The sequence below is a fragment of the Polistes dominula genome, unplaced genomic scaffold, assembly GCF_049000335.1.
Source record: "Polistes dominula isolate Pdom_NZ unplaced genomic scaffold, Pdom_raw_medaka contig_28, whole genome shotgun sequence".
Taxonomy (NCBI): domain Eukaryota; kingdom Metazoa; phylum Arthropoda; class Insecta; order Hymenoptera; family Vespidae; genus Polistes; species Polistes dominula.
Genome location: NW_028300879.1, coordinates 4,468,347 through 4,495,833, shown reverse-complemented (window position 1 = coordinate 4,495,833; position 27,487 = coordinate 4,468,347). Strand labels below are relative to the sequence as shown.

Genomic DNA, 27,487 nt, shown 5'->3' with positions numbered 1-27,487 from the left:
CTTTCTCTCTCTGTATTACTATAGGTAACCGAATATGTATTAATTCCAGGCTGGAATTTCTGTTGGGTTACATTGAGAGAGAAAGAGAGAGAGAGAGAGAGAGAGAGAGAGAGAGAGGCTTGGGAAAGGGAAGAGGAGAAGAGTGGGGAAGGACAGGTAGAGAATTCGTAGCTTCGAAATTCGTATCCCGGTGTGTGTTTGCTGGTAGCACGCGGCCGTGTAATTAATGCCCTAATGTTTAAAGTCGAAACGCGGTAATTAGCTGTGAATTTGAGAGCTAACGTCTGATTAAATTAAATATTCAGATAATATTTAGCAAGCGTTCGTGCGCGATTACGGAGAATCCTATTGTTAAATGAGCACGCATTTACGTACGTTCGTTCATTCGAATATAATACTCAGTTTAGTATTTTTGATTTTTGATTTGTTTTTTTTTTTCTATTCACCGATTGATACTTTCCATCGTTACAGACTATATTATATTCGTATATAATTCCAAATAATATAAAAAAATATAAAATAATATACATAATATATTATTTTATATTATTTTTTATTGTAATTCGAATATAATACTGGTAAAGTATTTTTGATATTTTTTATGTTCACTGATTGATACTTTCCATCAATATAGATTATATCTTCGTATATAATTCCAAATTAAATAACTAAATAAAATACATAATATATTATATTACATTTTAATATTATAATTTTTATATTATAAGAGCTATTGTGTTTTTGCTACTTTTATTTTTCTCTCGCAAGGATAGCAAATTATTTTACAGTTTTTGTGTGTGTTCCAATTTGATCTATTTATCTATCTACCTATCTATCTATCTATTACAACGAAGAATAAGAAGAAAAAAAGAATAAAATGGTCGAATGATAAAAGATAGCTACGATTCAAAGAATAAAAAGAAAAGAAAAAAGCAAAGATCGCGTTCATCGGTCCACGTGTTTCCCGTCACGATCGGAATCCTCAAGAGAAATTCTCCCCTTTTATTCATCGTCCATATTCCCTTTTCCTTCTTCTTCTTCTCTTCTCATCTCATCGATCGGCCAACGCCTCGAATTGTTCCAATGAGCGAGAGCGTTACATCGACTCCCTACGACGACAACGACAACGAAAACAACGACGACGAAGAGAAGACTATGCATGTGTATGTGTGTGTGTGTGCTCATCCATTCGAATATGATCTCACATTGACATTTTTTTTTTGCTATTACTCTCTCTTTCTTTTTTTTCTTTTTTTTTCTTTTTCATAATAGAAAGATAGAGACCCGTAGGCCCGTATAATTTTCCACAACGACAAATCATTCATGGAATGATTTTTGTTTGCCAAAGTGAAATTCGCCGGTTCGATTTTGATGCCGAGATTATATATGGCATCAATGGTTGAATACGTAAAAGAGTTAAAAAACGTGGAACGAAAAGGGATGGTAATATAGCCTTTGAGAATAAGGGAGAATCAAACTATGTATATATATATTTTTCTATCTCTCTCTTTCTTTTCTACCACAGTTATACTTTCTCTCGTCTTATTCTTCTTTTTCTTTTCTCGATTACCGCAGGGTAATCATTTTTACTTTTGAGACTTTAACCGTTCACGCAGCAGTTTCGAAAAGATAAAAGGAGGTTGAGGAGGTTGAGGAGGTGAAGGAGGAGAGAAAAGATGCAAAAGAACGATTCCATTCGTAGCACAGTTGAATTGCCGTCTCATCTTTGCGACCCACATACAGTGATAGAAAGAGTAAGGAAAGAGAAATAGAGTGGGAAGAGAGAAAGAGAAAGATAGAATTCGTTTCAATGTGCACCATGAAAGCATTAATTGCTTGGCGCTAATAAACGACGAGCCCCTATCGTTTTCCCATCTTCCTCCTGTCGTCTCTTCCTGCTTTTCCGGCCTCGTAAATAATTATATGCGAAAGCATTAATGCCACCGCACGAAATGGGAAAAGACGGAGGAGGGTTGCACAGAATTGCACCGACCTATCCCAGGATAGAAACAAACTAACAAGGAAGAGAAAGAATAAGAGAGAGTGAAAGAGAAAGAGATATTTTTACTTTGTATTCCTTTTTGAACACTTATATATTCAATTTTATTGTTAGATTTTAAACGTTCGGCATTTAACGTAAGATTGTATTAATAAATTCAATTGTGAAAATTGTATTGAATGATAAAACAATTAACAAATGATAATTGTCGTTTTTTTTTTTATTCTAATTTTTAGTAGATATTCTATACGAGGAATAAGTCAAAATTAGAAGATAAAAATATTCTGTTGAGATTTGATATATTTAATGTTATTATTCTATCATCAATATTTGATATTTAACTTGAGATTCAACTAATAAATTGTTAATTTATTTTATAATGTATATATATAAAATTAATTTAATAATTTATGTATTATTCGTGTGAGTTGTTTATTAAAATTTGTAATTGATTTATGATATATATAGAAGTATATATACGTATTAATAACGGATATGTGACGAGACTGTTAGACAGACGGCTCTCTCGAGACAATTCGAAAATACGTTTTATCCTAGGGAGAAGATAAATAAGAACGAATTACGGAAAGGGAAGAGAGTGAGAGTTTGCCACCACGTTTGCGATTTGTTTACGAAGCCACCACCACCATCACCATCACCATCACCATCACCATCACCACCATCATCATCGCTACCACCACCACCACCACTACCACTACCAGCACAAGCAGCCTGCGTAATTTCATTTTAGATAAGAGTCTTAAGCCCCTTCGCAGAGAGAATATTTGCATTTTGTCCGTGTATTCATCCGAGTTTGTTTGCTTTATCTTCCAACTGCACCGTATATTTATGTAAACTATACTTATTAATTATCGACTACTTGCCCTGCCACGTCTAACTTCTCGCTTTTCTACAAACAACGAGAGTTAGAAGGATAGAAAATGAGAGATAGAATGACAAAGAATGAATAGAAAAAAATAGTCGAGTTTGTGTTACAATAGGAAAACGCGTTTAAAGCGTTTTAGATATTTTATGCGTTAACGGGGCCGAAAGAAAACAGATATCGTTACGAACTCACTCCTGAGGATATTATTCTACGCTACCAAAACGAGGGGTGACGTAAAATAACACTTTTCAGATTGGATTAGTCTACAACAGAGCCCTATTTCTTAGGAAATAAAACATATCAATGAATACTGAATAATCTTTATGATACCATTCATCTAATAAAATAAAAATTACTAATAGAAATAAATGATAAGAAGAAAATAAATGTGTTTAATATTATTAGGATATTTATGACATTTAATTAAACACGTCACACTTTAAGTATTTTCTTATATATACAATTTAAATATAATATACAAACGTATATATGTATACATGAGTATTTAATTCGTGACAATTAAAAATTCTCATAAAGATGAGATTGAATTTTGTTTTATTAAACTATCGTATTGATTATTCACAACGATATTCTCAAATAGAATTCATCAAGCACCTGACGCATCCCCAACGAGAATGATAAAAATTCAAAAGCACCCCGATGAACAGGAAGCATCTACGAGTCTAAATAGATCCTCGTATCACACAGGCATGTTCTTTCACCCCTTTTTACTTTTAAAAAGAGAAACAGAGAAGAACAGAGAGATATAGATAGGTCCAGATAGCCAGATAAAATGAGTGAGAGAGTCTGTGAGTGTAAAGGAGTAAATGGGAGATAGGAAGGGGGTGGTAGAGGAGGGTAACAGGCAGGATGGGTGCTCGAGCTGCACATTCGAATATCCTTGGAGCAAGGACGCACAATGGAATACCACCCGTATTCGATCGATTTCTCCGAATTCAATTAGTCGCAGCATATTGCCGAGCCTGCGAATCAACGAACGAGTTTTCTGCCACGACGATGACAACGACAAGACGATGACAACGAGGACTATGACATATCGTTTATCATTGAATATTTTTCTACGTTTATTATTAATCACAAAAAAATGTATCCATTTAAAAGTTTCATTTCAGATACAAAACTTAACGATAGTAATCGATCAAAATAATTTTCGAGTTCTTATTAATTGCATAAAAGAAAAAAAAATAAGACGGATTAAAATAAGAATTCATAAAAATTAGATTAGAGAGAATGCACATGCATGAAATAGTATATGAAAATCATCAGCAGTAAAAGAAGGGTGAGGAAGGAAAAGAGAAAAAGAGAGAAACCCCACTGAGTTTCAGGGCTTACATAGGACGACGATGGAAAAGTATTCTACGGTGTGTTAGAAAGAGGGGTTGGGGTTGCCTTACAAATCCACCATGACGTGGTGCATATACTAAGGACAAGGCGTTCAGTTAGAGACAGTAGGTCGACTTATGCGAGCCACGTGCGGCACCGTTCTAATTTGCTTACGAGCAACGGGGTCTTAAAGTACAATGCGTTGTTGCGTGGGTGAGGGATGATGGTGGTGTTAGTGGTGATGGTGGTGGTGTTAGTGGTGGTGTAGTGTATAAGAGTGAGGGAGGAAAGTTGTACGTGAGTCGATGGTTCCCTCAAACAATACAAACCGTGTCCTACTCTTTTACTTCCTTATTGTTTTATTCTGCTAGAAGAGTGTAGAACCTCTCTTTTTCTCTATAGAAAGACGACGGGCTATTTAAATCAACGGTAAATATACAGAGAGAGTGAGAGAGAGAGAATGAGACCGGTCCATAGTGTATTATTGGGATGCTGACTCTGGTTGAGGTAGGTTCCTATGGATCTCCGTTGGATTTTAACTGACGTTAAGGGTCCCTTCTCTGTTCTTTGCGAGTCTTTTTTTTTTCTTTTTTTTGTTCAGACATTTAACGTCCCTTAAAAAAGAGTAGGTACTCGTAGGACAAGTATATAGAATCTCATGGGATAAATACGATAACACTCCTTTTTTCGACAGGAAGTTAAATACGAGTGCAGTTATATTTTTTATTTCTTTTTTACATGAAAGACAACTTTACGAGTAAATGAATTATTAATTGGATTAATTTTGGTTGTTGTTTTATTTTTTCATAGACGCCAAATTTTCTTTCCTCTTTTCTGATTTCATACTCGTAATATATCCATCCTCATTTAAATTCCGGTTAAGAAACCCTCTGTGGGGGTATAAGTAACGTAATCTTGAGAAACGTGAAAAGAAAGAAAATGAAAAGAGAAAACAAGATCGGAGGGACTTAAAATTGCATATATTTATTTTTTCTAAATAATTGCTGTAACACTCCGACTATATTTTCACGTGTATTGTAAGAGGAATGATACTTGTAGCATGTTTACATCCAGTTAAAGAGAAAGAGAGTGAGATAGAGAGATCGATTTGTCCGATTACATTGAATCTACAGATAAAGCATCGCGTTACATCGAGATGTTAATCGCTTTATCGTTATTTTATCGATTACATCGAGATCTCCGTGACAGGTAACACAAACCGGTGATCGATTTAAATGAACGTTAGTTCGTTTGGCTTCGTTTAATTGATCGCAATTGGCCATCTCTTTCTGTTCGTATACGATCGCGATCGCATAATCCAAATTCGATCGACGAAGTAAACTCTATTACGATTTCAAGCAGAACTAGAACGACGAGAGTGAGAGAGAGAGAAAGAGAAAGAGAAAGCTATCATAAATTGCGCGCTCAAACTAATGCCGGACCGTGCGGATTGAATTGCAATTAATTGGCAGTAACCGGAGTATGATTAAATTACAGCTTATTCGTCACGGCCGAAAACAGCTGCACACCGTCGATTAATCACGCTTTAATTAACTTTATTCCGGTTACCGTGAAACGAACTCGAGATCGTCCAACTTCGAACTTGGTAGGTACGCGAATTTTGTTGTTTATTATCGTCCGTACTATTTTTTTTTCTTTTTTTTTTTTTTTTTATATAATTGTTCTGATTTTTTCAATTTGTCGCGAGTATCATCTTTATTATCGTTGAGTGAACAAAAATATACGGTTAATAATAATATAATCAAGTTATCACAAAGTGCATTGTATTTATGTAAGTATAATATTTAATATTATGTACGAATTATTGTCCAATATTTTAACAAAGTTAACCGCGTTGACAAAAATAAATTTGCATTGCAGATTGGAACGAAGTAACTTGATGCATTTAAGGTATACAAAACGATAAACTTTGATAATGGTATACAATTCCCGAAACACAGCTTTTTCCTTGAATAATTATTATTCGCATTACATATATATATTCGATGCAACGACGACGAAATTCACGCGGGAAATCACTCAAGAGCTCTTTTCTAATTCTCCATTGTCCTTTTTTTTTTTAAACCTGGAGATCGCCAAGTTAAAAAAGCGAAATCGCCGTCCCGGACTTATCGGATACGATCGATCATTATATTACCGTAATCCGTCTATTACGGACAGTCCTGGGGCTTGTACATTTTCCACGTGATTTATTAACACTGACAGACGTTCGGGGTCGGTCTATAAGCGACAAATTATTCGAGAATCAAACGTTCAAAAGTATCGAGATTTGATCCATTTTCAGGATGACATATTAACCTTCGAAGTATTGGTTAGATATATGTCACGTTGGTTAAACCACGCGTGTAACGATGGAAAGATATCTATATAAGATAAATTTAGATAAACTATATATATATATATATATTATATTACACCATATAATATACACCATAATATATAATGTTCCATATTCATGAGTATAGATAACCATGTGTATATAAATTTACAAAAGATATATATCCGTTCTATATATCGAAAATAGAATTCTCGTTAATATCGATCAATCTAATGTATATAATATTGTAGATAATACTGGAGAGTTATTTGATCGGTTTATGGTACTATGTACCATAAATTCGAAAGAATAAGAACAAAAAAAGAACAGTAAAACGATCGATTAAACTTCTCTTTCCTATTATACTTTTTCATTGACTATACTAAACGACATAACACGACACAACGTCTTTAGTTAAGTCTTCTTCTAAAAATAATAATAATCGTGTTTATCGATTATATAACGTGACATCGTAATAATATAGTCTTTGTAACTTACCGACACGATCTATATGTTCTTGAGTATAATACTGATGCATAGTTGTTATATAGTATGGATGGCCTCTCGGGTTTGCGGTAGCAATTGAATCACTCGGCCGACAGTTTATGGCCGTACGATGATCATCGCGAGCAATACAGTGGTCACTTTGCTACGCTATTACTCACTTCCATCTCAAACACAAACGACGACATCGACCGTTGCCCACTTCCGTTCTGGGATTGTTCCTGCTATTATTTTCCTGACGGCAACGGCTATGGTGGTACGCCCGAAATCCGCTATTGTTTAATATGACGACGACGACGACGACTATGACGACTATGACAACGACAAGAAAGATTCGAGTAACGTACGATTCCGCGTGCGGAAACGAACGAAATTATGCGATTTAAAGGGAGGGGGGATGAACGTTCACATCACCGATAGATCGACTAGGTTCATCGTACTATGATTTTACACATTGATGTATTGAGAAAGAGAGAGAGAATGATAGAGAAAGAGAGAGAAAATTGTTTTAAATGTATCTCATCGTTAAAAAAAAAAAAACAAATTTCACTATTAATTCATTTCAATATTTGATTTACACCCTAACAAATAGATTTGATCAAAATTTTTTACCATAGGACGATTAATACGTTTAAAAAATATCATCGAAATAAATATATCCTATGCATGAGGATGAGACCAATTTTCGAATTGTAAACAAATGTAAATAAAAGTAAAAAATCAACTCCTCACTCACATGCAAACACACAGGCACACACTGACTCTCTTTCTATCTCTCTCTCTCTCTCTCACTCTCTCGTTCAAAGACACAACACACGTGACCGGTTTGTTTACAATTTTAAGCTTATTACTTATGAATGGGAATATTTCCGAACTAAAACACACGTTAATCGTTGAAATTAATGAAAAAGCCATCTATCAATCAATCATGAGAGTTCATATACACTTTCGATAGTTTTCACTTGTTTTTACCAGCCCCCTTCCATTCACCTCCCTGAAGCACCCCTTCCTCTTCTTTCTCTCTCTTCCTCTTCCTATCCACTCATGTCTCTACCCTTCTACCCCTCCTCCTCAAGAGCGTAGCTACTCGAGAACCGGTGAACTGGTCTCCGCGGCGAACTATCACTCTCTCTCTCTCTTTCTTTCTCTTTCTCTCTCCTAGTCGACGTGCGCGAGTGAGAAAGATATATAATAGAAGTATAAAAAAAAAGATGAGATACCGGTGTTATAGGAAACACGTACTCAATAACAACAACGTGAAATTGTAGGAAAACTTTTGATCTAGAGTAAAAAGAGTGACACGATCACACGGTAACGTTTTGAAAAAAAAAAACAACCTCCGTTTGCAATGATAAATTATCAATCGGTAAGAAGGTTAAGAACACAGGAGAATCGTCGCACGGAACGATAAAACGAGCTCGACAACATTGTGGTACAGCGCAGCCGACGCGAGCCGATTCTGCGCAGAGTTGAACATTCTCGTAGGCGGTTGCACGCTACTCGTGTGTGCAAAAGAGAAACAGAGAGAGACAGAGAGAGAAAAAGAGGGGTTCGATGGTGGCGCCATCGAAGGATGGACGGACAGGGGGCGACAACGAAGGGGGAGGACATCCTGGTGCCACCTGCACTTCCCTCTTCATCCTATCCCTTTCTCTCTCTCTCTTTCTCTCACTTTCTCTAGTTTGCTCTATCTCTATCTTCATCCTTCTCTCTTACTCTCTCTCTCTCTTTCTCTCTTGGTAAGCTCGGCAACGCGCCGCAGCCGCTTCCACGGCCTGTGGTATCGATTGGCCCAGTTGTCCCTCGCGTCAGAGCGCGGCGGTCGTTCTAACATCCGAACGCGACCCACCACCATCACCACCACCATCACCATCACCACCACCGCCACCAACAACCCGCCACCAGCACCACCCCCACCGTCTCTCCTCGCCATCTTCACCTTCGATCCCTCCTCCTTCTTCTTCTTCTTCTTCTTCTTCTTCTTCTTCTTCTCTTATTTCTTCTCCTCGTTCACCCTATTTTCTCAGTTCTCTCTTTTCCCTTTATCAGCATTTACTTGTTAATCATACCACCCCTTCCTGTAGGCAGACTGATTTCTTTTTCCTCAAGATCCAAGTGTGTCTATTTGATTATATTACGATTTGATTTTAATCATTATATTGTTATTTGATATTTATCTTTTTTTTTATATATATTTTTATAACACTAATCATTCTTATAGAATTTTAATATAATATAATTATCGTACTCTATTATCTTTTCAAGAAACTTGTTAACCGTTTGTTATTTCTTGCATTACCGTTATTTTAATTTACTTAGTATGTACTCCCTATGCAATTTTACTCTTAAACATTTTCCTTCGGGTTACTTCAGTTTCTCTTATTATTGTTAACTTCATTCGGTGTTTACATTATGGTTGTACGTCTTACTTTGGTATGTGTGAAGTATATTATCTCTTACTATTACTTATTAGATTCTATATATAGTTTTACAAATATATATAACAGTACGTTTGTGTGTGTATAAATAATCTTGAATCTTTCATAGTTTATTGTTTTCTTAAGTTTCTTCAATTTTCTCCTCGAGAGATTTGGATTGTCTCAATTATCATCATTATTATTATTATCGTTGAAAGATACAGTTTATTTTGTTATCTACGAATGCATTAATGTAGAATTTATTTTTCATCTCGTGTTTATACTTCATTTCTCGTTTAATGCTTACTTTATCTTCCTTTTTTCTTTTTTCTTCTTTATTTAATCGTTTTTGGTTTTCAGAGAAAAAGGGAATACGTCGATATCTAGGAGTACGAGGATGAGGACGACGTACGACGTTTCTTCGAAAGTGGACTCGAGGATTTTTCGCTTAGTCGCGCCCTATCAAGTCCGATGATCTTTCGATTTCGCGATAGTCCCGAGACGCTGAATGTCGGTTGTCCCATTCCACTCAATCGCTGTAAACACCGACTATATCTCTGCTACTACTACTACTATTATCTACTATCTACTACTAATACTACTACATTCTTTTTTCTCGCTTAGTCGATTCATCGATTTCAAAAAAGGAGAGAAAACAAATTTGACAAAGGTATATGTAGTACGTTTCTTATGTAACAAGAAATGTGTTTGTTCTATTTGGTCTGATCGTAATAAGACTAAAACTACTTTCTTGAAACGATCAGACACTAAATAGTAACCGATTGATTCATATTATTATACGAGATACAATTAATATTAAATCAATATAACAATTAAGACATAAACAAGCAGATAAATATAATACAATAATTTAATATACAATAGGAGAGTGTTTTTTCAATTGGTCTGATCATATTAAAAATATAACTACTTTCTAAAAGTAATCAGACACAAAGTAATAATCATTTGATTCACTTACCGTAAGATATACGATTAATATTAAATTAATATGACAATTAGGAAACAAAAAACAGATAAATATATACATATATATACATCACAATAATTTAATTACAATAAGAGAGAGACTTCAGCGAAGGTAATTCTTTTTTTTCTTTTCGAAGTTACGAAGGTGGTGGTAGTAAGAAAAGGTCGTCGTCGTCGTCGTCGTTTTAAAGTTCGGTAGAAGAAGAAGTTGAAGAATCAAAGAGACGTACTTTCTCCGCGTACGGAGAGGTGCGTCTAACAACGGTAAGAAGACTCGAGAATAACTTGGAAAAGGGAATACGACGAACGAGAAGGGGGGAGATGTGCTGCTGCTGCTACTGCTTGCTTGCCACGGGTCCGTGACTAGTGCGAAACAGAAAACAAGAGGGAGTATAAACGACAAAGGAGCTCGGCATTATTATGTGCCGGGGCTTAATGCATGACAATGCCAAGCAGACTCTCTCTCTCTCTCTCTTTCTCTTTCTCTTTATCTTTCTCTTGCTATCTCTCTCTCTCTCTTTCGTTCCCGGGTCGTTCCTGCGGGCACTGGCTCAAGCACCGCCATGGGACTGTCGTTTCACAATGCTACGCTAACAAGGTCAGCAATTAATGAATCGTTGGCAATGTGTTGCCAGAAAAATACGCGAACCTGCTGGGACCGATGTATTATTAAGGAGGAGGTCTCTATACTCTTCTTTTTTTTTTTTTGTTCATCCCTCAATTCCTCGCTCTTCTTCGCGCTCGTCGTTTTTATCTCATTCTCGTTCTTCATTATTTATAATTTCTTTTATTTTATTTTTGTTTGATAAAAAGGAAGAAACTCAACGAAGACCAGGTTTGTTTTATTACAACAAAAAGTAGTATTATTTAAAGATAAAGTTTGTATCGGTGTGTTTCTCGATTAAGTTTAACCTTTTGGCATGCATTTGTTTTGGCAAAGATTCACATGAATTATAATTAATTATTATAATATTTTAAAGTAATTTTTAAATAAATGTGTACCCAAAGGGTTAATAAATGTTTTTGTTCTCGTTTTCAATGATATATCATTAATTCTATAATTTAAATAGTTTTACAATATAGAATCTAATGTGTAATAAGGTTTCATTTCAATGTATTTTCTTTTTTTAAACTTTGAATACTTCCAAGAAGGACGATCGATGATCAGAACTAGGAAACGCGAGTTCGTTCATCCGCAAATGTCGTGTACCTTGGACGATCGATGTAACGGACGAACGAACAAACGAACGAATCACGAGGTCGTATCGAGGATCACCAAAGGGATATATTTTACCTAGGTTAAGATACGTTTTAATCGGCCCAAGTATGAGAATAAATCAAGTTCACTAGGGTCTCCAAATTTCCTTCTAGTCTTATTCGGATTAAATTCGTGGATAACGTTAGGTTACTAATACCATAAAACGAATAATATATTCACCATTTCTATTTGTATTTTAATATCAATGATATTTTTAACTATTAACAATAGAGAATGTGATAATAAAATGATAACCAATGATGGATAATACTTTTTTCTCATTTATATTGTCGTCACAAAAATGAAATTACATTATTGAGATAAAGGGTGGATAAAAATTGTCGATTTTTGTCTCACGGCTGTTATCTCTTTTTCATGATATCGTATAGTATCGTATCGAATAGGGAAAGAAGAAGTTTGAAGGATGAATCCAATAACGTTCGAAAGCGGAAAACAGCAGAAGCGAAATACGCCCGCGGGACGGAAAGCGTTTTCCTAAAACAGACCAATGAGCCATTCTCGTTTCGCATACATCAGACTCGTCTCTTTGGGATCCACCAATGTGTTTGAATTCATGTCACATGTTAGTTTGTCCGTCGTTTTCTCGTGTGACCAGAATAGCACTAGTGTTACTATACTATCCAAATATATATATATAAACCACGCATCGTTCTTGTCGTATACAACGATATTATTTTTATCCTCTCTTGCATCAAATTTTATAAAGAAAAATTTGTAAGTATTTCTATAAAGATATTAAAATAGTTTTAAATATAATAATGTTTCTCTATTAATATTTTAAACTGTGAATTTTAATCGTGTGCATATATTTTTATATAAACGAATTTAACGATGTTAATGTTTATTATATTCTTACAAAATCGTAAATGTATTTTCGATTGAACGTAGAAATAAATTAAAATAAAAGTAAAGTATTTCTTTTTTCGAAAATGAATGCTTAAAAATATAATATATATAATCTATATACGTTTATATTTCAGAAAGCAGACGTATATAGAAGTCTACGTTTATGAATAAATACTTCGACGCTATTAAGTAGATCGTTGAAGATAGGGAAGATAAATAGATAAAGGAAAAGAAAAAAGAAATATATAAAAGATGTCTTCGGATTTACGGTGAAGTGAATGAACCCGTCGTCGACCCTACTACAACTCTCGTGAATAAGCGTATCCTGTATTAAATTAATACCGAAGTAGATGCAACGATACAGTTTGCTCGAAAGCGTGCATTATGACTCGTACCAGTTGAAGCTTTACATGTAAAAAAAGAAAAAGATAGAAAGAGAGAGAGAGAGAGAGAGAGAGAGAGAGCTTTAGATGTCGCGATAAAAAAAAAAAGTTTTAATACGGGTACGTATTTACGTATTTACTTCTATAACATATATCTAAGCTGGTTTTGCTCGTAGAAATTCATCGTCATCGATCTACGTAACAAACATGAAAGAAAGATAAATTCAAAGGGGATAGTTACACGATAAAAAGTGATCGTTGATCTTTCAGTTCATCCTCGTTCTCGTACTTCATCGTCCTCGTTGTCGTACATCCACTTTTGGCGTCATAATATTTGCAAAGATATGCACGTCTTTAAAAAAAAAAAAATAAAAAATGTAAAGTAAGCCAACCAGGAAAGATATCTAATAAATGTGTTAGTATCACCTACATACTTGCTAATTACAAGGAACACGAAATTACATAACTTTCACGAGACTATATATTCTAATTTGCCTTGATCGTTAAAGGTCGGTTGGTTGGTTGGTCGGTCTTTTAGTTTAATGCATATTCATTAGGTATTTTTTTAATGAGATTTCGTCCTACAGATTGAGAAGAAGAAGAAAAAGAAGAAGAGGAGGAGGAGTAAGAGGAAGAAGAGAAGAAGATGGAGATAGAAAGAAAAGTAAGCTAGTTAAATATAAATCTATAATATACATATATATATATATATATATAAACGAAATTTTGTTTTGATGATCATTTTATAAAACTAATGAGTTAAACTAGAACGTTTTCCTATCTGTATATATATACATATGTATGTATCAGGTTATGAGATTGTAACATAATGTATTTATGTAGTATCTCCAATTAACGAAGAATGAGAGAAAAACAAGGTGATATCGAGTGAGAAAAGGAAAAAGTGAAAGATACAGAAAAGAGGATGGGGAGAAAGGTTCGATAAACACTTCGACGGATTGAAATAAACGACAATTCGTGAAAGAGTGGTAGTTGCTTGTCAGAGAGTACGAAGTGCACTTATATATACATATATACAAATGTTAACTCATTATAAAACACGCTTATGTGAGCTGGTTTACCGTATAATTGCCTTTCTACCTGTATATGCTTCGTTATCTACAAACTCAACGTCGTTAATTATCCCTCAATTTTTCTTTTTTTTTTTTATTATTTCTTTGACAGTTTTTGTTCATTGCTTTTTCTTTTTGGATTATGGCTAAGTCAGCCCTTTATTTTCGACAATGTCAATGTATGTTCGAGTTGTTTGTACCAAAAAATAATGAAAAAAATAGAAAGATAAAAGAAGACGAAGGAGTTAGTAGGAAGGAGAACAAGGATGATAGAAAAGAAAAGAAAAGTAATCTTATAACTTGTAGGATATCAACGTAACAGTCGAACAGAGCCAATAGAGCGAGAACACTCGGCATCTGTCCACGCTTTTGCAACGGTATATATGTATATATATATATATATAGATACGTATCACGTACTTACACACCGATGTTTCCCCATACGATGAAAAACACGGTTTATCGATCTTGCAAAAGTAATTTTCTTCGAGTTCCCGTAGTCGCCGAGTCGCGACTCCTCGTGCAGCACGGGATCGTTTTTATGAAACTTATATTCCGGATAACTTCTATGTATTATTTTGACGAATGATGGTTGCAAAACAGAAAAGAGAAAGAAAAAAAAGAAAAATGAATGATAGATCGTGTTAAAACATATTCTTAATTTATATATCACGTATTCTAATTAAACTTTTAAGAGAAAGTATCAAAAAAAAAAAGAAAATACATAATTACTTCATGGGGTTTTTTATTTTGTTTTAAATTGTTGAAGAATCGTGTTGTGAGAGAATAAATGAACACATTTAAATTCGTTCTATCTACAGTGTGTATATTTGAAATCACGATTGTAAAGAGAAAGAAAGAAAGAAGTGTAAATATATATACATATACACACATACATAAGTATGTATATAGAGTATGTAAGTCGAGCCAACTAATGGATCGTAAGCAGTGTGTGCAACGGATTATATCTTCTCGGTCAAGCCGTTACAAGGTAGAGAGTCCGCCTTCGGAAGCTTGGATAGTTACTGGTAAGAACACGAGTGAGTGAGCTAAAATATAGGTATAGATTACGATGAAGTAAGTAAGAGAAAGAGAAAGTATTTGTGTGTTAGAGAGAGAGAAAGAGAGAGAGGCTTAACTCGAGACTTTATGAATGCCCGACTGCAACGAAGGAGTTCAGGTAAGATAAGGGCTTTCTGCACCCTCTTCGTACTATTTCTCCTTCGGGGTTGTTGTATGCTTCTTCTTCTCTCTCTCTCTCTCACACACACACACATATTCTTTCTCTCTTTCTCCTTATGGTTCAACGAAAGCGCTATAACATCGGCAAATCCGGGCAACGCTTTCCCGGGCACGCAGCTACTCCTCTTCCCTTCATTTCCCTTCACTTCTCTTCACTTCACTTCTCTTCACTTGATTTCTCTTCTCTTCACTTCTCTCTCTACTTACTATTCTCCCGTCGCTTAACGGCAGATTTCGTAACTTCTGCCAATGAGGAAGCAAGCAAGCAAGCAGGCAAGCGTTAGTCTCGTTAATTTTCGAAGGATGGCCCTTCATCGTCATCAACCTCCCGTTGTTCCTGACACAGCAACGTTATCGGCTCACGTTGTCATCCATGTCCACGTCGTCGTCCTCCTCCTCTGTCTCCTCCTATTCCTCTTCGTCGTTTCTCGACACCATGGTTGGTGTACGCTCATCAATCGTAATAGTAGTCGTCGATACGAGCCAAGCCAAATCCATCGTCCTCCATATTTTGGTACGTATTAAGGTTAAACGAAAATCGAATATATTTATTACTTATTTTTAGAATGATCAATTTATATTCGGAAGATATAATAATAATTTATTACGGGTCAAACGGTCTGCTAGTATTTTTATTATTTTTTTTCTTTATTTGCCCGTATTTCAATTTTCACCTATAGTATTTGAGAGAATGGACTTATTCTTCATTATTGGATAATTTAATGAACATATATCGAAAAAGTAAAAAAGTTTATTCGATGTGTTTACATTAAATTATTATATTTGTTAATAATATTCTTTTTTTTTGTTCAATTTGTTTGTGAAATAATTTTAATTCTATTCTTTATTTGTCACGAGAAATATATAATTATACGTAGTAAGGTAGAATGTAAAGAACACACAGAAAGACAGACATAGAGAGTGAGATTTAAATTTGATGGAACGGCGAGAAACTCGTCGTCATTTCATTCCCCTTGCGTATAAACGTAAACGGTACACGTGGAGAGTTAACAGCAAGTGTAGGGGTTTTGCGTAAAAAAAAAAAAAAAAAAAAAAAAAATAAAAAGAGATAGGAATAGAGAGAATAAAAGAGAACAAAAAAATAGAAAGAAAAGCATAATATCTCTACAGTCTAGGAGAGTGAAGTTGACGAAGATGATGATGATGATAATAAAAAAAAAAAAAGAACAAAGGGGAGAAAATTAGCTTAGAGAGAAAGAGAGAGAGTACTCTCGTTTTAAAAATCTGTTAAAGTGAATATTATTTAAATATCCTGTAATAATAGAGAGTATGATGATATCGTATGAAAGATTATTTTACTGTAGGAACAAAGACTTTCTTTTCTATCTTATTTTTTTTTTTCTTCTTTTACCTTTTCTTTTATATTTAACTCATTTTTGGCCTAAAATGAAAGACACGACACACATAGAAAGAGAGAGAGAGAGAGAGAGAGAGAGAGAGAGAGAGAGAAGGAATATCTAAACCGGTGTTACGACTTTTCTGGATAACTCCCTGCTTGCTAGTAATATTATTGTAAAGAGGGGTAGAGTCTAAAAAGGAGGAGAGGGGGGCAGTTTCTCAGTACCTTCTTCTCTTTGTCTTCTTTCTTTTTCCTTCAGTTCTCTTCTCCACGTGTTCTCCACAGAGTTTGCACGAGCTATCTGTAAGCACGCGAGCGTGCAATCGGTGCTCGTAAAAAGTGATAGCGGTCTACGAGAGAATATCTGCAAAACGTTCTCGAGAAACCCTTGCTTTTATTCCTTTTTCCCCTCTTCACCCCCCTACGTCCGAGTTACGTTCGTGGTAGCACCCTTCGGTAAGCATCAGCTACCCTCGTAACACCCTTAAAACTCGTCAACGTTGTGTCATCGTCTTTGACTATCTCATCTCATCTCATCTTGCCTGTTTGATATTTGTCCCTCTTTTAATTTTTTTTTGTCTTCAAAGAAAACTTGGAAATGTAATATAATATGTACTAATAAGTAGATCAGATTTAAAATATATTAATGTTAGGATTAATTATAGTTTAGTTTATTAATTGTAATATTTATTTATATATATATTTTATTAATTATATATTTAATTATATATATTTAGTTAATATTTAGTTTATTAATTAGTTTTTGTTTCTGATTAATCATTAATTATTTATTAATTAAGTTCGTTAGTTAGTTGTTTTATAAATTGTGTTATAAATTGTATAATGGATTGTTCTTGTATAATTTATTTTTAAAAAATTCAAAAAATTCTGGTATACCCTAGTAACAAGTATCTTATTATTATTTTAGAATTTGTTTATTATACTCATCGACTAAATTAATCTTTTATCGTTATTTATTAGGGCAGATAAATATCTAAAAATGGTAGAGAGTGGGGGTAAAAAAAAAGTTTCTAGAGTGAGTTATTTAACAGGAAAAACCATAAAAGGTTTCTTCAACGATGATAGTTAGTATAAGGGAAGAAAATAGGGGAATGGTGGTGTGGAGAGGAGTGAAGAAGAGAAGAGGTCGACAACATCGACACGACATCGCTACCAACGACATTGTCGTCGTCCTGCCGAACACGTCAATGGCGGTAACGATGTTTCGACATCACCCGTGCTCGATGTTATCTTCACCTCATGAGAATTACTTGTCGCCTAGTCGGGATCGCCTTTTATGTCCGGTAATATCGGCGCGTGTTACGCGTCTCCATCTCTCTCTCTTTCTCATACTATAAGTATACAGATACATACATATGTATATACATACGTAAATACATACATACATATAAAGATATACAGATAGATATATAAAACGATGGGGGAGGGTTAGTATTATAGATCGATGTGATACGATAAGGATTGTTCCTTTTGATATATACGTCTGTATTATATATTTTTTTCTCTTCATAAAAAAAAAGAATGGTGAAAGGTTGTAGGGAAAACGTCACGTGTACATTTATGTGTGTGTGTGTATACGTCACTTTAAGGATGAGTTGATTTAAAGGACATCGAAATCTTGATCGTCTGTCTTTCTCATCGTAACTCGTCGAACTCACCAACTCAAATGTCGAAACGTCGAGTTATTTAGGTCGACAGTTATGCACAGGAGTGGTGCATATGCGTTATGCACCCACGTCGTGCTCTTGGCTAGTAGTGTGTATGATGTTCCCGTCATTAAGAGATATATGTGTATGTACGACATAACAATGATAAGGATTTTCTAACCTGGAAAGGGAATGCCAAGCATTAACCGAATTCCAGATGTTCTTCATTCAAATCTTTGTCCATCGGTAGACGAATGATCTAGCGTTTAGTGAATGCATTCTGTCAATCGTAAAACGTATGCGACATCATCTTTTATCACGATCAAACTAGAAGGGTGGATGATTTCTTTCATCGATTTATGTTATCTTCCCCTTTATTTATTTTTCGTTGAATTTTCTAGCCATTATTGTATAAAAAGTATCAATATAGTAGTGTGCGTAAAAGCATTAAATCAAATGCATAATTTTCTGAAACACGTGATTTTTCTCATTAAAAAATTTGTTTGACTAGGTATTAAACTCGGATTAGCATAAACGTTAGTTAGTAGCTTTTGACTGTGAGTGAACATATGTTAACGATATATAAGATAAACTCGTACTTGAAAAAAAAAAGAAAGAGAAAAAAATCGTTTAAGTAGAACTATGAGACAGTAAAGTTTGAGAAAGACTCATTATGTTTTAAAATATGTTTCGTGAAATAACGCGATAAAAGGAGGGTTTATCGAACGACATTTTAAAATGATAATTATCCCAGGATTAAAAGTAATTTAAGTTTAATCGCGGCAGCCACGATATAAGAGTATAACCCGCGGAAATACGTTTTCATCAACTCGTTCACAGTGTGTGCACGGAAGAGAGCATTATGTTCGTATGCTCTTACTACGTTGGCTATCTGCTACTTGGTATGCTTTATAAAACAGTTAAAACGCTTTAAAGTTCGTTCGTTCGTGCTTTAAACGCTTCCGTTTGAACCATCTACGAAACATTAGTTGGCTCACGTTTAAGCAATAATAACTTTAATATTTCCAAGATCTAATTGAGTAGTAGTAGTAATAGTATAGGGTATTTAAACATATTACATATATACAAATGTGTCTAGTGTGTTTAGGAGTTTTTTTTAATCAAATTTTATTCAAACGAATTATAATCATTTTTTTTTAATTAATCTAACCTAATGATAAAATTAAACGGAGACATGATAAATGTTTTAATTGAAAATTTAATTTGTTGGAATGAAAAATAAGAATTTTACGAGTAATAATGTTGAAGTCTACCCTTTTAAGGATTGTGTAGATGCATATATACATTCACATTACATACGTATATATATATCAAGTTCGCCCTTCGTCAGATTATATCTTTTAGCCGACGTTAGCGATTACGTGGATGATAAGTTGAAAGAAGCTGGGAAACCGACTGAATTTCTGGATAGTAGTAGACTTTACTATTATCCTGCTAGGCAATTTAGGAAAGTGTGGACACGTCCGCACATAACCGTCCGGATGTGTCCAGACATATGGTATGCGCACGATTAAGTTAGGGTAACCGGACGACCTTTACAACCAACCATAGGATTTTCTTTGTGTTTGCCATCTCATTTCTTTCTATTTTCTTCGTTTCTTCCTTTTAGTAATGTTATTCTAATAAATTATTCTCTTCTTGTGAGATTCATTCCGATTTTATTAAAAAGAAAATGTAGCAAAATCATTGGTCTCGTTTAAACGTCATTGCACACACATACATGAATAAAATTACTATACCTATTCGATGTTTTCTTTCATTTTTCATTTATATTTTCTTACAATTCCAATACACATTTGCAATCAAAGATAACGGGAAAGCAAATAGAAGGGATTCCAAGAACACCGAGAATATTCCGATTATAATTTCCACTTATGGTTACCGGCACACCGCCTACGGGCTATCGCGTGACACTATACCTTCTTGGAATCGAAAGCTCGCATGCAAATATGTGTGTCGCGCAATGACATTTCGAACGGACGAACGTTTTCACCCAGCCCTTCCCGCACCTCTGATCTTCCCTTTCGGAACCCTCCTTCTACTTTTGCTGCTGCTGCTACTGCTGGTAATAGTGCTTTCTACCCTTCGAATCAAGTCTCGATCTTTCGCTTCTTCCTCTTGACTCAATCCACCCACTTGTATTTTCCTCTCTCTCTCTCTCTCTCTCTCTCTCTATTTCTGTGCCAAAGATCAATACGCGTGCAAGATTTCGCTTGGCATATACTATTCCCATTTACTTTTATTTTATGTCTTCAATTTCATCGTAAGATCCTTTGCAATCATACGGAATTTATCGATTCTAGTATGTGTTTTTATTGTTCATTTTATTATATTTTTTTCTATCATTTGAAATTTCAATCTTTAAATTGTTAACCATCATTTTATAATATCTATCTCGTTAGAAAATTAATTCAAATTTCATATATGCATATAATAATTCTTTTTTTTTAACGCACACAAACAAACAATTGGGTTTAAAATAAATTAAAGTATAATATACGTTTGTAAGAATTTAGAAAAAGAAATAAATCTACGATATTATTTTCCTTGAGGAAAATTCTTTTGAAACTTTAAATATCAAGTTACATAAATAGTCCTGTTAGTAGAAAATTATTGATAACGTCGGACTTTAGTTGAACTAAATTACGTTTAGTGCTTAAAACCGCGTGTTGTAGCGTGAGGTATATACTTATCCAGTGGGAAATCAAGATACAAATTTTAAAGTGTACTCCGATCAGGATTCATTCAATGGCTGTTATTGAAAGCACTCGAAAGTATATTAAATCTTGATCTTTCTGCCGCTATTTCCTGGCCGTAACGACATTAGCGAGTCGTTCATAAAATCGAACTTTTCCGTATCTTTCTCTCTCTCTTTATATATACTACGAACATTTCAACACGAACATTCGTATACACACTGAGCGTACGCGTATCTATGCATGTATGTGTATTTACCAACGGATTACGGAAATACCAACATTCGAAAGATTTATTCGATAAAAATGAAAAATGAAAATAAAAAAAAAAAGAAAACGAAAGAAAGGAAAAAAAAAGAAACTAAAATAAAGAAAAAAGTAAAAAACACGTTACGTTCGATAACTCCGCTTGTATTTATTATACAAAATTCGTAGTGAAGTTTTGCAATTAATTAATAAAAAAAAAAAAAAAAAAAATAGCAAGCAATCCTTCAAAAGGTTCAAAGTTCTCTCTATTATTTGTTCTTCGTTCTCTGTTGTTTTATCAAGTAGCCAAAAGAGAAGGAAATGCGATTACTCTCGTCAATTGTAGTTTGCTACGTACAACTTTGAACACTAGATATATATATATATAGAGAGAGAGAGAGAGAGGGAGAGAGAAAGAGAAAGGAGTGAGTATAAGTATATGGGGATTAAAAGGTGCAAAAGAAAGAAAAGAAAGAAAGAAAGAAAAAAAAAGAAAGAAAGAAAGAAAAGGGTTAGATCGTACATAGTGACTCGAGAACGACGACTGAAAGAACCACGATCATTCGCATGTTCATTAAAACGCAAACGAATTCCGTGCGTCCCTTGTGCCAGTCGGTTGACTAACTTAACGGACCGTCGTATTTCTCTTCCATAGACTACGATACATACATATATACCTATATTTCTTTGTGCGTGTAACTATATATATATATATATATATATATATATATATTTGTATTTGTGTATACTTGTAGAGTGTCGATGCAGAGAACGAATAAGAAAGAAAGAAAGAAACAGAGAAAGAGAGAGAGAAGCTCCGTGTAAACGATTACGTGCCACTCGTGGAAGCGACATCCCACCCTCTCCTCCCCTATCCTCCACCTCCACCTCCTCCTCCTTCTTCACCCCTTTTCACCATCGTCGCCGTCGTTGTCGTTGTCGTCGTCGTCGTCGTTGTTGTATCGCCGTTGGCGGTTCCGTTAAACGTAGCAACACTAGTCGACTACTTTGTCGTAGTGTATGTCATTGTAGTTTTTTTGCACTAACACATATACACACACACACGTTTGCAACGCCTCCGCGAATTGTTTTCTTTTCCACTCCACACCTTCACCCCTTTCACCTCTGTCGTTTGTCACACGAACGCCGCTCCTCCGAGCCCTCCCTCTTTCTTCCCTTTTACCTCGCCCTTTTCTCTATTCCAACACACAAACCAACAACAACAACAACAACAGTTACTACCACCACAGTCATAGTCGTCGCAAGCACGACAGTGTTAACAGCACACAGCAGTTCTGTTTCATTTGCAACCACCTCCATTAATATCATTCTGATTTATTTCTTCGTTACTACTTTTACTTTATTTTTCTTTTCTTTTCTTTCTTAATTTCTTTTCTTATTTTATCTTCGTGTCTTTTTAGAGTCTTATTTTCTTATTTTTATATTTTATTTTCTTCAAAGTGTAACCTCTTTTTATGAGAGGGGGAGGGTAATTTTCAAGCGACACGAAAAGTGATAGGTTTTGAAGAGAACAGCAATTTTATTCTTGTATATGCAATAATTTTATCGATAAGAATGATTGAAAAAAATATTTTTTGTGTACAATAATAAAAATTAAGACCCAACTAAGTACGAATATTTATCGCGTGCTTTTAACATTTGAAATCATTTTCATTAATATTCCTATTAAACAATTAATTTACAAATTATATCTCGTTGCTAAAATTTGTTTTCCTTTAATATTACTCCCTAGTAAAACTATTATTAATTTAATAACAAGAAATAAATTAAAAAAAAAACATTTATATCCTCGACGTATTCCAGACACTTAGGAATAATATTTATGATACCATAAAAGTTTATAAAATATGATTTAGAAAAAATTGTAATACGAAATAATTGCAATAATCTAATAATCATGGTATATTCCCTTTGAACGAACGTATATATATGTAGGGACAATTACTGTTATAAACTCATGGGGGAATTTCCTATCACATGTCCTCAGGGACATTCGTATATGTCCCTACGGGTTTTAGGATATGTTCCCACGTGGGCATTGGGATATATCTTTGGGGACATGTGATAGAGAAAATGTTCCAGGCTTCATTCGTACATGTTTAGTAGCACCTTTCAGTTATTACTTGCTGAAACTAAAATTAGAATTCGTTGAGTTCTTAATTTTATAAATTGTTCAAGATACGAAACAACAAGTTTTCAGATGTGTTATCTGTAAGATACATTTAATAATTTTATTTATTCTAGTATGTTGTGTAAATGTGCAGACAATAAAAATTACTAATCTGACAATTCCATAAAGTTACTAACATAAAAAACTTAAGAAATGTCACTTTAGTTGCGTGTGGGTTTCGTTCCACCTTTTCTTTTCTTTTTCAGTTTGATTTACATTAGATGTTGCTATGATTAATAAAATTAAATAAAATAAGTTTACTTTTATTTATTATTTTTCTTATCAAAGAAATATTTGAGTGTAATTACTATTGCAATTATCAGAACACATGTACGTTTATTATATATAACAAATAATATTACAAGAATAGTTTAACTTATTATATATTTATAATATTACCAGCAAGTATTATCAAACAAAACAAAAATATGCCATAAAAGATTATGAAAATGTATGGGAAAATAATATTCATATTTTTCAGTACAGAGTATACCATAGAATAAACGTCGTAAGACCGGGCATATCGTAATAATACCAGTCCGATATTATTGTCCCTTTCTTTCTTTCTTTTTTTCTTTCTCTTTGTTTTTTATCCCCCCTGGAGTGTCGTTTCAACGGCTTCCGCCAATTTGAACCTATGACGTATCGATCCACCACCACTATCCACCCATCCCTACACGCACACCGTTACCAATGCTCGTCCTACCACCTTCGTTATCCGCTCGACGATGTTACGAGCCGCGAAGGTATTACAACTTTCATCGGCATTTGACGATTCTTTCTCCCCCTTCAACCCCCATCCTTCTCCTCTTCTTCTTACTTTTCCTCCTCTACCTTTTCCTTCATCTTTTTCTTCTTTTCCTACTCCACGACCATCGTCGGGATATTACTCCTCGCTAAAGGAAAAACAAACGTCGACTCCTTCCACCCCCTTTTCCTACCCACCCCCTATCGTAACGGATCTAAGTTTCACAATAATACCGAACCGTGGGAGAGATCGTCTTTTCTTCTGGGGGAAAAAATAAGGGATGAGAAAGAAAAAAAGAAGAAAAAAATAAAGTTAGCCGATAAGGTACATACACACACACACTTTTATTATATATATATATATATTTTGTTTGATATTGTGCGTTAAAACAATCGGGAAAACAATGTGGAACATGTTTATCGTATTTTTATTATATAAATTGATAATCAAAAGGAAATAAGTTATTAGATTATAAATCATTAATTACAGTTCTAATATTATATCAAGAGAGAAATAGGACTATTATTACTATTATTATTGTTTATTCCAAATTCTATTCTGTGTGTGTCCCATCCATTAGATTATAAATTCTAAATATGAAATATATTATATATATATATATACATATATACGTACTTATACATACATTTTCAAATTAACCAGGCCTATTAATAAATGTTGTAATCGTCCTTTTGTTTCTCATGTGTCAATATGCAAATAGTAAAATGTCTGATTAAAAGTAAATTGTCCGTTGACAGTTTGCTTATCCATTTGATTATCCATAGCGCTACGTTATTTGCTACGAGCAAAAGGGAGGTGAGTTTTGGGTTGGGAGGGGGAGGTGGTTAATGACGAAATGCATATACATCTATGATATTAAAGCATCTCGAGGAAAATAGTAAATTTATCAATCCTGTTTAACGAGTCCCTTCCTCCCTTTTGGTATTCCCCTTGGTCCTTCGCATCGAAAACGAATTTCAAAGCTATTCTCGAATACAAACATACACCTACATACAAATATATATATTATAATATATATATAGCATCGTATGTATATAGATATATATATGCATATATGTAGTATATTTTAGGTGTATATCGTATCATTCTATACGTCATACGATTCGAAATTCCCGTTACGCTGTTGGCGGTCTAAATTTCCGCAAATAAATTATATTCGCTCATTGATCCGTCATTATGTCTCGACGGGTGTTTAACGCGTCGAAATATCGAAACGTTCGGACAATAGGATTACCGGCACGTGCAATCGGTATCATCGATACAATTACTAATCACTCGAATTCATTAATTTGTCATGTTAGAAGTGATAAGCTATGACATTTAACTTCAACGTTAATAAGAGATACGTGTTTTACGTTAAAAGAGTCACCAAAAAATTATTCATAAATATATTTTTTTATTATTATTATTATTTTTTTTTTTTCATAAAGAACTATGCATTTTATTTACGCTAATGAATATCATCATTTTTTTTGCTTTCTCCTTTTTTTTTTTTTTTTTTTTTAGAAATATTCATACTTTGTAAGAGATCGTTCAATAATTTTTAACGATATTTAAACGTGCAAAGGAAAAAATATGTATATATATATATTTACGTTGTGTGACACACTTTTTCAAAAAGTGTATTAAATTTCATTCGCTTTTCTGAAGCACATGTTCAACTGACTTCTCTACTACTATTACTACTAGATGTACTACAGTCACAAATTGTGAGTGGCAATATTTCAAAGGCGATATTTCCAGGACGCAAAATCCTAGAGACTAGAAATAAAAATAAAAACTATAGATATATATCAAAGGATAGTGTGTATTCTCTTTAAATCGATTTTTCTCGATATTACGACATAAACGTTATCTTACGATTCAACAATAATTTTCTAGTGAAAAAAAGTAACTCGCCCCCATTTAACAAAAATAAAAATAAAAAGTAAAAATTAAAAAAAAAATTAAATTAAGTATAATAATAATTAATTTGATATTTATAAAATCAATTTGTTATCATATATTTGGAAAAAAATTTCTAATATAAGAAAAGAAAGTGAAAAATAAGAAAGAAAAAAGGACACATAGTAAGAGATATAAAAAGAGAAAAGAAAGGAGAAAGATAGTAAGAGAAATGTAAGGAAAAAAGGATGGAAGATATTTCCGATGAAAGTTACCAGTCAGCGAGTTTTCAGTGGATTCGAAAAGTCGGCCATCGGCGATGTTCTCTCACGCTTAAAGCCAGTTGGACAGTTCGCGAATGTAGGAATATCTTTGGATAGGTAAGCTAACGTACGTGGGATAGATATATCTAACTTGGAAGAAGGAATTGGAAAAAGGGAAAAGGAAATAGTAGAAGAAGAGAGCCTAGGGTGTGCGGGGGTGAAGGGGTGAAGGTATGTGTGTGAGCTGTGGAGGATGGGAGTAAGGGAATGGAAATATAGAGGTGGTCATCCCCTAAACCAAAGTAACGACAGCCAACGCCGGCACCATCCATACGTCTTCTCCCTAAACCGGCCAATAAATCGAAGGAATCGATGGCTGATTGAATGGAACCAAGTACTAGATTGCTACACATACATACACACACACACACACACACACACCTTTTTCCCTTTTCTTTTTCTCTTTCATGTGTTCTCTCATTCCATTCATTGTCCTTACCGTACTTTCACGACACTTCAAAATTGTGTGTGGCAAGAAGGATCTATTACGGGACTTGAAACGAGCAAGGATCGAAGGATTCTACCAATTCTGAAGGGATCCTTTAAGGAAACATTCAACAAACGTGAGATTAACCTACATCCATTATTCCCTTTATCGATTCTCTATCTGTATCCTTATGTATATATATATATCTTTTCTCTTTCTCTCTCTGCTTCTGTCTCTCTATTGCTTTTTCCTTGTTTATCTGTTCTAAAACAGACAAGAGTAACACAACACCCAGGCAAATGTTGGCCCACGAGCTATTAATTTATTTAGACATTGATGTTCACGAAGACTCGTTAAAGGAACGTCGTTTCGTTCAAGGAGACGTCTAGGTTAGGGTGATTCATCGATAAACCGTAACCGAGGACTATACTGTTCGATATATCTAGTATTAATCGAATTAACAAATTTATACATTTCATTTTTTCTAATTAACATCATAGATTTGATAAATAATTATTTATATTATTATTCCAATTAATAAATTAGAAAGACGAGAAGACTAGGAATATAAAATAAATAATGACACATATATATTCTAGGAAAAG

At 34.1% G+C, this 27,487-nt stretch overlaps 1 protein-coding gene and 1 long non-coding RNA gene across 13 annotated transcripts in view; one reads left to right on the top strand and one right to left on the bottom strand.

The window, feature by feature from the left end:
• Positions 1 to 27,487, bottom strand: part of Ten-a (Teneurin-a transmembrane protein) — a 562,968-nt gene that overhangs the window by 232,469 nt on the left and 303,012 nt on the right.
• LOC107066910 (uncharacterized) overlaps positions 7,068 to 27,487 on the top strand; it is a 34,394-nt gene continuing 13,974 nt past the window's right edge. Inside the window, exons 1-8 of one of the 12 annotated variants that reach the window (XR_016176721.1) lie at positions 7,068 to 9,504; positions 9,849 to 10,158; positions 10,613 to 10,739; positions 12,138 to 12,468; positions 12,735 to 13,103; positions 13,160 to 13,492; positions 13,571 to 13,647; positions 13,827 to 15,622. This is a non-coding gene — a long non-coding RNA (uncharacterized LOC107066910). Of the gene's footprint in view, positions 9,505 to 9,848; positions 10,159 to 10,612; positions 10,831 to 12,137; positions 12,469 to 12,734; positions 13,104 to 13,159; positions 13,493 to 13,570; positions 13,648 to 13,826; positions 15,623 to 27,487 lie in introns of those variants that run through there. The other 11 variants (XR_016176722.1, XR_016176714.1, XR_016176718.1 and 8 more) reach the window with 11 other exon arrangements.